Below are 12,461 nucleotides of genomic sequence, written 5' to 3'. Positions count from 1 at the left end.
CTGTTGAATTGTTTCTGGAATGTTTCACTAGACAAACGATATTGTTTCGAATATTTCCACCAGCATTATGTTTCGTAGGCGCCATAAACATTTACTACATATGCGGCCTATGTAAAGGCTTTTTTTTTTCATGTGTCGAAGCGAATATTACGCGTTTCGAGATATAATCGGTTCAGCACATTATCTGCGGTTATTCGAAATTAACAGTTGCACCACGGGACATTGTCTGTCAACATATACTGAATAGAACACACACAGCCGCGTGGAACGTGCCACCGAGAGAGCCTCAAGACATTGAATACAACATCGACTCTTGCGGAGGCTTTGCAGCCCTCTGCATTATGGAATCCACCGCGTTGTCCCATCCAGTGGAACATGTAAGCCCGTAGGGAGCCGAGAGAATCAATAGCGCTGGGAATTGTTTATTTCCTGTGCAGCCTCTGCTTGTACGCTCCCTTTCTCCGCTAGCGCTGGAGCAGGTGACCTACCCGAGAGGAGGGAGCCAAGAGACAGGTAGACAAACCCGCATCCATCCAGCGCCCCTCTACAAAGCACCTACCGTGGTGGCGGGATGCTAGAGTCGAGATGATGGGCTAGAGAGGACGAAGTAAGCTGTGTGTGGTGGGTGAGGGAGGGAAGAAACTCTGAAGTGCATGCAATTTTGATCTAGAACGCGCAGGTGGAAGGTCATAAAGATGCATAATTGAAGCGCGCATGCGCATACGCCGGCCGGCGCATCAAATTTTCACGAAGTCGCCGGGAAACGTGCGGCAGCCGTTTGGGAGGGGGGGGGGGTGGATGTGCGGCGTTGGAAGAGCACCCTGTAAGGCGGCAGGGAGGGTGACGCAGGTGACTGTATAGAGGCGACGGGGAGCTTGGAAGTACGTGGCTACGGCTCGGGAGCGAGCGGCCGGCGCGTGCCGCCTTCTCGGGCAGCGCGCATTCGCTCCAAGTAACGAGTGGGATCAGCCACGGCGGCAAACTTTGCCTTTTCCGGCACCGTAAGAGCGCAATGCCTTCGCTCACCTCCTTCTCGCGCCGTCTGGGAGGCTTCTCTTTCTCCCGGGCTCTCCGTCGCTTTTTCAGTGCTACGCGCCGCCCGGGTCGCCTCTCGGCTCGGTCACTGAGAGGCCCTCTACGACAGGACTTAGCCACGTATACTCACCGTATACGAGTCATCTCTCGCGGTCCGCGCTCTCTGGCGCGTACTTTTTTTAGTTTTCTCCAGTCGCTTCGTTCAGAGTTGTTGCAATATATACTGCTTGCCTTTTTTGCGCGTGTTCGTGCGTTAGCGGGGCTGGCTTTACTCCGGGAATAGGTTTCGGTTGACGGAGCCTGTGAAACGAGCTGCACGCTTCGTGGTTACACCACTACGACGCGTCAAGCTATTTCACTCTCTCTCTCTCTCTTTTGACCGCCCATTTTCTGGCGTTCAGCACGAAAATGAAGGGACCAGGCGGTGCGTTGAATGAGGGGGTGGTGGTCGCCGGAAGGAAATTAAGCGAACTGTGCTCAAGGGCACAGCAGCCATCAGCCGCTCGGTGAAGGGAGGAAACAATGAGATGTCACCGAGCTGCGTGGCGCATTCGCAACACCAAGTATACGCGCATTTGTTCGCGTGTGTGCTGCCACAAAAAGTAAAAAATAAAGAATAGTTGGTTTTGAAATTCCTACATTAAGTTCTCTTGATTATTTTCTCTTTCGAACGAACGTAGTATTTCGGTCTTGTCTTCCCATTTTTTTTTTCACATTACTCCTCGTGATGCGGCTTATTCTATCGCCAAGATGTTAGTGAAGCTCCGTGAGCGATGGCCGAACTCGATTGCGACCGTACACAAGAAATTTAAAGAATATCGCAACAGCGTTAATACCGACAACAATTTAGGCTAACAATTCATTCCGCAGCGACTAACTCTCCGACAGTAGCTGCTTGCCTGTTATGAGTAGCAATGCTAGGAGAAGTGTTTTAGGCGAGTCATTAAGTCTGAGCAAGCTATTTGTAAGGGCCGCAGAAAACCATAAGAGACTGATCAGCTTCCACGTCTCTTCACACATCACGGACGCCCTGAGAGGGGATGCTCAAAAATGCAACGACGTCGGCAGCCTGTCATAAGGTCCTGGACTTACGTGGACTAATATAATAAAATTACGCGCCATATTACACTCGGCGGAGTGGTCACTGATGTAGTTGACGACGCGGAGAAGATGACACCTTATAATTCCTTGTTTTTGGTGAGCCAACTACACAAGGCACCGCTAGCATTCAAGTTTGTGCTCTTCGAAAGCGAGGTGGTGTGACTGTCATTCGATCGAGGTCGTATGAATTCCGTCGCGTACAAAGGTTGCCACTTATTGCGCGGCCATTCAGTTGGCCTTTCATGACACCGCATCTTCATTGAAAAGAACGCGAATTGAAATAACACGACCAGTGTGTTTGTAAGTACGACCACGTAGTATCCCCGACCCGAAACTTTGATATTTGCTCGGCCACTGCACTTAACCTTTCTAATTGATCTGACGCTGCGATGTTTTTACCGGAAATCTCGCATTAACAGAGTGAGAGAATGACGTCTAGAATTCGATACTATGAAATCGCTCACCTCAGCTAGGAATCCGAATTTGTGCAATCCCAATTATTGAATGTTTGCCATCGCGAGATATGCAAAGTCGTTACTACAGGTGCTGTGCGTTTTACAGCAGGGCTCTTATGGTCCGGGCTTGCCGTGTGTCGTAGATAGAAAATCATGATAATCATGAACCGGCACGCGCTTTCTTCGTCCTCTCCTCCATTGCCTTCCTCTTCTTCCTCTTCTGCTTCGCCTCCCAGAGCACGTGCGCCGATTTGTCCGGCGTGGAATGCAATAACTCTGATGGGCGAGGGGACGAGTACAGATAGAGAGAGAGAAAGAAAGAGAGACATTCTTGGCGAAAAAGTTTCTTGCAAGGCGGGACTCGAACCCGCGTCCCCACGATCAGAAGGCGAGCGTCATAAACACTCGGCTATCCAGGCACGCTAGCAGAGCATATCATAGCCTTGCATAGTATAGTAAAGCAAGGGGGTGGGAAAGGGAAATGAGGGAGAGGAGGACAGATTCGAGCGTTAGGAGGGAAATGAGGAGGAGAGAACGAGTATACAGAGAGAGAGCGAAAGAAAGAGGTAGACAGAGAAAGAGAGAAATAGAAAGAAAGGGAAGAAAGAGTGAAATAGTATATATACGGCGAGAGAACGATTACAGAGAAAGAGAGAGAGAAAAAAGACATAGAACGAAAGAGAAAGAAAGGGAAGAAAGACTAAAGAAGTTAAAAAGAAAGAGAGACAAGTAGACATAGAGAAAAAAAGATCGAAAGACACAGACTCAAAAAAAGATAAAGAAGAAGAGAGCAAGCATAGCCGTATATAGTATAGTATAGCAAGGGATGGTACAGAGAGAGAAGTGAGAGGGTATACAAAAGCCTAGCCAAGCCAGGACCAGCTAGGTGCCCACCAGCTCTGCTGTGACCCAGCCTTGCGCAACTTAGTGCAAGCTGCGCTAATTTTAGGGGCGAAGCTCCTTAAGACATAGCCTTCTCCGCCGTCCTCGTCCGTCACGATACACGAAACTGAAACTGAAACTAAAAAAAATATCTCTGAAAAAAGTATATACATGAGAGGGCGCATCGAAAAATCGGAAAAAACATCTGTGAAAAAAAAAATACACGAGAGGGCGCACCGATAACACGAGAGGGCGCTGCAGAAAATTTACACGAGAGGGCGCCGCGGTGCACACCTTCTCACAAAGAACACGCTGAAATAAAACTATGCTATGGAACCGTCGTCATAACAGTATACCTGGTTGCGAATCTCTCCCGAGAGAGAGAGATAAGATTCTTTAATGAAATGCCCGGAGAGGTTAGCCTGGTTTGTCGCCTGGCTTGCTACTCCAGGTGTCGGGTGATTATGGCATATACAATGATCACATATACACCATATACACACAAATAGTACATACAGTCACAAACACACATATATACATAAGAAGAGTCCTTCACAGGCTTTGGTTAAGCTGAGTGTTCCTCAAAAACGCCAACAGCGCTTTTGGGCTGCGCATCGCACAACTGCTGTCTTGCCACGGGCCGAGTAGGTGCCGCAGCTCCAAGCTCGAGCCGCGTTGCAAATGAAGTGCCTCCTTGAGAATCTGTCGTTCTGCGTCGTAATGGGAACAGTCGCAGAATACGTGCTTTAGGTCTTCCCGAGTGTTACATGTGGTGCACGTGGGTGAGTCCGACTGCCTGATCTCGTGCTTGAAGTATTTTGTGTAGGCAACGTCGAGTCTCAGCCGGTGAATGCAAGTTTCGTCTTGTCTGGTTAATCCCTGTGGCACATGAAAGCTACACGTCGGGTCTATTCTGTGCAGCGGTCCGTACTGGTTGTTGGCATCGCTCCATATTGTTCTCTGCAGATTACACGCGAACGCAGACACCAGAATCGCTGTGTCTTTTCTTGAAAAAGGAATTTCAATTTCCTCACATGCTGTGTCATGCGCAGCTCTGGCAGCGGAGTCAGCTCGAGCATTCCCTTCGATGCCGCAGTGAGCGGGCAGCCACTGCAGTACTACATCTTGGTGTAGTTCATGAGCATTATTGCCTAGGCGCCTGATGTCTAGGACTAGTTGGTCTTGCGTACGTGGAGATTTCAGGGACTGCAGTGCGGCTCGTGAGTCGGAGAATATCACCCAAGAGTCGGGTCTCTGATATTTAATATATGCAAGCGCCCTCCGCAATGTAGCCAGCTCAGTAGCAGCGGCGGATGTACGGTGTCTGAGAGCGGCTGTGATGGTGACGTTCGCCGACGGTATCCACACGCCTATAGCAGATGATCCATCTGTGTCAGACGCATCTGTATAAACGTGACGGCGGGTTCTATAGTTGGTGTTGATGTGTTCTAGAGCGAAGTATGTCAACGCTGACCCAGGTGTGTTTCTCTTGCTCCTGAACCCCGGCACTGTCGTGACTATCGTCCGGGAAGGAAGCTGCCATGGAGGCCCCGACAATATCGACGGCTTTTCATACGTCGGGGGGAGTAACATTCGCACCTCAGAAATGCTGACTGAAGCAAGTGGATGATCTTGTACCCTTGCCGCAAAACGCAGACAGACTCGGAGGAACTCTTGCTTCATTAGCAGGGCAGACGAAAGACGTTTGCTTTCTGTCAAGGTCCCGACTGTCGATGTATTTTTCGGTAAACCTAGGCACACCCTCAAGTCTTTGGCTTGCATGCTCGTGAGCACCTGCATATTTGATTTGGTGAGGCCCTGTAGTGCAGGAAGACTGTACCGCAGGAGACCTTCACATAATGCTGTATACAATCGCAGTAGTGCACTCACGGAGCAGCCTTCAGCTTTACTTGACATCATGCGGAAGATGTTCGCGTATGATGCGAGCTTCTCTTTTAGTGATCGAATGTGAGGAGACCACGTCATGGATCTATCGAAGATCACTCCCAAGAATTTGTGACTTGTATGGGATGTGAGAGCCCGCAATCTTTAACTTGTAGTGCGACATATCCCGTTTGGTAAAGGCAATGGCGGCACACTTGTCGAGTGACATGGATAGTCCAGGTATTCGTAAAAAAGTCTCAATGGATTGGTAACGTAGAAAAGTACATCGATCTAGCCATGAGCGATTACGAAACAAAGTACAATAACATTCCTTTCGTGCTAGTCGGTGACTTTAACGTGGACGTCATCGACAACGACTGGCTTGTGCAGTATATGACGTTTCGATACGCTCTACGATGCATTTCGTATGACAGTAAACAGCCAACAACCACCAGGGGGGCGTGCATATTGCCACGTACGTGCTATGTGAGAAGGACGAAGACGACAGCGCAAAGGCTCATACGCGCTATACAGGAGCCAGAAAGAAGAAAGAAGAACTCGCTGGCGCGCGGTATTAAAAAGACCGACCTGCTGTTCTTCTCTCGATCTTGGCGTTACGACCTCTCTCTCGACGTCGCGACACTGGTGGAGGTGCTGGAGCCTGCAACCTGATGCAGCAAAGCCTTATTCGGACACGTACCCCCAGTCCGGAGACTCAGCCTCTCGTCACGACTCCAGTACACCGATTCAGCCGGCGCCTCCTAGGCCTAAGTCCGGAGTTCTCGACTGTTCCTCCTCTTCCCAGCATGGCCGCTCCTACAACATCAGCGGATCTCCTTCCTTCCCAGGTGACTCTTGAGCATCCTCACGCGCCTGAAATCTTCCGTGGGGAAGCGTACGAGGATGTCGAGGACTGGCTCGAACAGTTCGAACGGGTCGCTGTGGTGTATCGGTGGAGCGAACAACAGAAGCTCGGCCGTGCCTATTTTGCGATGGAAAATAGCGCTCGCACATGGTACGAGAACCGGGAGCCTACTTTCCAAACTTGGGCCAATTTCCGCCACAAGCTCCTCGAAACATTCCAGAGCTCGGATCGGCGGGATCACGCACAGCAACTGATTGAAGCCCGCGTGCAAAAACCCAACGAAACCGTTTGCCATGTTCGCAGAGGACATGACTCGTCTGTTTCGCCGAGCTGACCCTAACATGCCCGAGTCGAAGAAGGTGCGTCATCTGATGCGGGGCGTCAAGGAACCGCTGTTCGCGGGCCTCGTACGAAATCCGCCGACAACAGTCGACGAATTTATAAGGGAGGCGACTGTTATTGAGCGGGCACTGCAGCAACGATGCCACCACTTTGACCGCCTGCCCAACCCCACGCCAATAAGTGCTGCGGCTCAAAACGCTGCCGTTGGCGAAAGTTCCCTGCGACAAATAATCAGGGAAATACTGCGTGAGGAACTTCGGGCCCTCGGCGTTCCTTCTACCGAGCCGCCAGTTGCTTCTGTCGCTGAAATCGTGCGCCAGGAGTTGCGACAAGCCTTTACATCGCCCGCGCCATGTCCTGAGCCGCGTCCGTTCAGCTATGCTGATGTGGTCCGTCGTCCTCCACCTTCACCTGAGGCAGCGCCCTTCCAGCCACCGTCCACTCTCGTGCCTTGGTGGCAACGGGATTCTGCGAGACGACCACCAGTTCGCAGAACCGACTTGTGGCGCACGGCTGACCGTCGACCCCTTTGCTTCCACTGCGGGGAACCAGGCCACACTTCCTGCTACTGCCGTCATCGAGATGCTGGGTTTGGCAACTTTTCACGTCCAGCTTCTTTTCGCCTTGAAGACCGTCGCGCCCACGATGCTGACCGCTTGTCGACCAGCCAAGTACCTTCAAGTCGTCGTTGGCAATCTCCGTCACCTGTGCGTCACACTTCCCCGAACCGCCAGAGCTACGCTGACGTTACCAGAGGCCGTTCCCCCAGCCCGCGCCGGGGAAACTAACTGCTGCGACCTCCGGGGGCAAGGTTGCCAATCGTCGAGACGCCGAAAAGTCCCCCCTACCACCGCAAGAAGATGATATGACGACGACGACGAACACTAATGCCGACGACGTCGTACGGGCCGATCTCAGTGTTCTCATAGACGGACACCACGTGACAGCACTGGTTGACACAGGCGCTGACTTCTCGATTATGCGGCAAGAGCTCGCCAACCGCCTTCGGAAGGTCAAGACGCCGTGGACAGGGCCGCACATAAGAAGTGCTGGTGGTCAGCTAATGACACCAACGGGTAAATGCACCGCTCGGCTCGTAATCGGCGATTCCAGCTTCGTCGCCACTTTTGTCCTTCTACCAGAATGTTGTAGAGAGCTCATTTTGGGTATGGATTTTCTGCGAGAGTACGACGCTGTCATCAACATTCCGGACCGTATAGTGACGTTTCCGCACATCCGTATGTCGACACCACCACGACCACCACTGAAGACCGACACGAGCGTTTGCGAGTAGCCGAAGATGTGACGCTCCCGCCGAGATCCTGCTGCCTTGTGTCTGTATCATGTGAGCGCTCGTGTCATAAGGATGTGATAGCGGAGGAAATAGCTACGCTATTGCTTACGCAAGGTGTTTCCGTCGCGAGAGGCGTTCTGGCACTAGCTGGTGGGCAGGCAGAAGTACTCCTCACCAACTTCAGCAACGAGTGCCGTCACATCCAGAAGGGTACCGCGATTGCCTACTACGACGACATCGACCAAACGAGGGATTGTTTCGCTTTGCAACCTCACGACGCGACTACGCCTGCCTCGACGCCTTTGTCTGTCGACGTCGGCTCTACTCTGTCACCCTCTGATAGGCAGCGCCTACTGGAACTGATACACCAGTTCGAAGGTTGTTTTTCGTGTACACCAAAGGTCAGGCACACACCACTGACCAAGCACCGAATCGCTGTTGAAGATAACACGAGACCGATCCGACAAAATCCCTACCGTGTGGCTCCGAAAGAACGCGAGGAGATTCAAAAGCAAGTACAGGGGATGCTCCAGGATGACGTCATACAGCCTTTCAAAAGTCCTTGGGCATCCCCCGTGGTATTGGTTAAAAAGAAAGACGGCAGCTTGCGCTTCTGTATAGATTACCGCAAGTTAAACCAAGTCACGAAGAAAGACGTCTACCCGCTGCCACGCATACACGATTCTCTGGATAGACTGCGGCATGCACGCTATTTCTCATCAATGGACCTACGAAGCGGCTATTGGCAGATAGAGGTCGACGAGTGCGATCGTGAGAAAACTGCCTTCGTGACGCCCGATGTTCTTTATGAATTTAAAGTCCTTCCATTCGGGTTATGCTCAGCGCCAGCCACTTTTCAGCGTTTGATGGACACCGTGCTATCAGGCCTGAAATGGCAAACATGCTTGGTATATCTAGACGACGTTATTGTCTTCTCAGCTACATTTGAAGAACATCTAAGCCGGTTATTCACAGTTCTCCAAGCTATGCGTTCGGCTGGCCTAACGTTAAAACCAGAAAAATGTCATTTTGGCTTCAGTGAGCTTTCCTTTTTCGGCCACGTCCTAAGTCACGAAGGTGTTCGACCTGACCCAGCCAAAATAGACGCTGTTGCAAACTTTCCTGCACCACACGACAAAAAAGCAGTGAGGCGCTTCTTAGGACTATGTGCCTATTACCGACGATTCATCGCGGACTTTTCGTCTATTGCGGCACCTTTGACACGACTCACACGAGAGGATGTTCCCTTTCTTTGGGGCGAAAAGGAAGAAATGGCATTTACCGACTTACGTCAACGCCTCCAAACACCTCCAGTTCTTGCGCACTTTGACCAGGAAGCGCCAACAGCACTTCACACCGACGCCAGCAATGTAGGCCTGGGCGCCGTACTGGTACAGTGGCAAGACAGCACTGAAAAAGTGATGGCCTATGCCAGCAGAGCTCTCTCTCTCGCACCGAGGAGAACTACTCGACTACCGAGAAGGAATGTCTCGCTGTCGTGTGGGCAGTTATCAAATTTCGTCCATATTTGTACGGTGTGACAGGTTCTTTTAATAAAGCCAGTTGAATCGGCTGTGCATTACTATTCTTGAATAAGACACGGAGGTGAGCGTTTGATTTTCAGACAAATGAACATATATTTGAACACACAAGAAAATAAAAGAAAGGGAAACACTAGAATGAACAAAAGGTAAACTAACAAGCGTCAGCCTGACCACCAGTACATAGCGTTCTCCTTAAACAAGGGAATCTTATCCTAAGCTTAAACGTCGTGCAAGTCCACACGCTAACGTCGTCAGAATAGTCCTGATGTGGAACCAGAGTAGTACGGCTCACCAACGGTCTGGGCAGACAAGCAGTCCGGTGAGGAAGACGGGGTGGTGGAAGTTTCCAAGCTCTGGCCCTCAGCCCGACGACTCACTTCCGCTCCCGGTGGATGCCGTCATCAGCGGTGCTGTCTCCAGCCCGAGCACCACAACCACGCCAAGCCGGGGCCTCAGCAAAAGCCACGCCGGTAGACTGGTCGCCAGGTCCGCGTGCAGGCCTGCCCCGGCTAGGTGGACGCCTTCAGAGCCCGGGTACAAGCGCCCGACAAGCTCGCAGTCCGCACCCTAGCCACGTTCTTCGAACAGCCCGCACAGCTCTTCTTCCTCCTCCTTTTCGGCGCAGTGGCTCTTGGCGATTTTTTTCTTTTGCGTTTTTTTTCCATGCTCCGATGTTCGGCGCGCTCGCGCAAGTAGCACGTTGTACGTCGTCCTCGTCGTTTTTGCTGCTCCAACCATCGGAAGCACCACACTCGCACACTTCACTCATAACATACGGGCGCTCATTCAAGGTCGTCAGCGATCACCATTCGCTCTGCTGGCTCACTAACCTGAAAGACCCATCTGGCCGTTTGGCGCGCTGGAGCCTTCGGCTTCAAGAATTTGATATGAGCATAACTTATAAATCCGGAAAGAGGCATACTGACGCAGACTGCCTCTCGCGGTCGCCCGTCGAGCCTGCCGCTATTGATGACGAATCCATGGACGCCGCATTCTTGGGAGTCGTCAGCACGGCCACTATTTCACAAGAGCAGCGCGGCGACCTAGAGCTGCTTCCGCTCATCGATTTCTTGGAAGGACGACGTAAAGACGTGCCGCGAATTTTTGCCAGAGGACTGCCGTCTTTTTGTTTACGGAACGACGTTCTCTACAAGAAGAACTTTTCTCCAACAAGCAGCGCGTACTTGCTCGTCGTGCCTTCATCTCTGCGAAAAGAAATTTTAGAAGCCTGCCATGACGAGGCCACTTCCGGTCACCTAGGCTACACCCGAACGTTGTCCCGACTGCGACAAAAGTACTACTGGCCCAAACTACCTGCTGCTGTAAAACATCACGTGCAGACTTGTGCTGACTGCCAAAGACGCAAAGCGCCCCCCGGTAAACCAGCGGGCCTATTACATTCTGTAGAAGTACCAGCACGGCCATTCGCCCAAATTGGAATGGATTTTCTGGGCCCATTCCCAACTTCTACTGCAGGAAACCGATGGATCATTGTCGCCACTGATTACCTCTCTCGCTACGCGGAGACTAAAGCTATGCAGAGGGGCACAGCAGCAGAAGCGGCTCACTTCTTCATCTAAAACGTCGTTCTTCGGCACGAAGCCCCAACAGTGGTCATCACAGACAGAGGAACTGCCTTCACGGCGGAACTTTTGCAGTCGGTTCTTAGGCTCAGTGGTACAGCTCACCGGAGAACAACTGCGTATCATCCCCAAACAAACGGACTAGCTGAGCGCCTTAATAAGACCCTCGCAGACATGCTCTCCATGTACATCGACACGAACATAAAACCTGGGACGAAATCTTGCCTTACGTGACCTTCGCCTATAATACCGCTCGACAGGAAACTATTGGAATGACACTGTTCAGTTTAATCCATGGTCGCGTGGTCACGACAACGTTGGACGCTATGCTGCCGCACGAGGGTGACGACATTGATACCGACGCCGAAGAATTTACTCAACGCGCCGAGGAAGCCAGACAGCTTGCCCGCATACGCATTTGTCATAAGCAACATAAAGATGCGAAACGGTACGACCTGCGACACAAATTCGTCACCTACACACCAGGCGACAAGGTATGGGTCTGGATCCCAATACGTCGACGCGGACTTTCTGAAAAACTGCTGAGACGATACTTTGGTCCATACATTGTCATCCGACGCTTGAACGACGTGAACTACGAGGTCGTTCCCGACAGTGATTGCGGTTCCAGTCGCCGGAAGCATTCACCCGAAGTCGTGCATGTCGTGCGGATGAAACTGTACCTCTCCAGCTAACTCTGGTTGGGTTCCAGTGCATATGTGCTCGCTTTTCTAAGTAGAGCGCCTAGGCTGCGCATCGGGACGATGCCTCTTTCGGAGGGAGGCAAATGCCACGTTCGTGCTATATGAGAAAGACGAAGACGACAGCGCAAAGGCTCATACGCGCTCTACAGGAGCCAGAAAGAAGAAAGAAGAACTCGCTGGCGCGCGGTATTAAAAAGACCGACCTGCTGTTCTTCTCTCGATCTTGGCGTTACGACCTCTCTCTTGACGTCGCGACAATATAGACATTGTCTTTGCCAACTTCAGGTTAGATCCGATCGAAGAACCATTGGCTCTACATTTCACGGATCATAAAGCGGTGATAATGAAAGGAAAGCGGAATCCACAACTCAACACGACATGCGAAGTACGACAAATAAAATCTATATATTCTACACTCGTGTTGTCACTCATTTACATGATGAAGAGCGGGCAGTGTCGCGGAAGATTCACGGTTACCGAACAATCCCAGCTTCACCCCACTCTTCATCATTCACTTCGCGGATATGCGTGGATTTTTTTTCGGTTGACGCCGAAGATGCCTGCCTTTGGCCGTAGCGCTGGACAGAAAAAAAAAGCGAACACGGAAAGACACGAATGTTAACCAGACGCACACCCAGTTTACTATTCTGCACGGAAGAGGGGTGGGGGGAGGGGGCGAAGAGATAAAGGGGTGAAACGAGAGATAGAAGGGAAGAGGGATATCACTAATAGCACTTTAAGGTGTTTTAAGGTGCCCATCAATTCTACAAGC

Source organism: Rhipicephalus sanguineus, chromosome 1 (assembly GCF_013339695.2).
Source record: "Rhipicephalus sanguineus isolate Rsan-2018 chromosome 1, BIME_Rsan_1.4, whole genome shotgun sequence".
Classification (NCBI taxonomy): Eukaryota; Metazoa; Arthropoda; class Arachnida; order Ixodida; family Ixodidae; genus Rhipicephalus; species Rhipicephalus sanguineus.
This window is presented reverse-complemented; position numbering follows the sequence as displayed.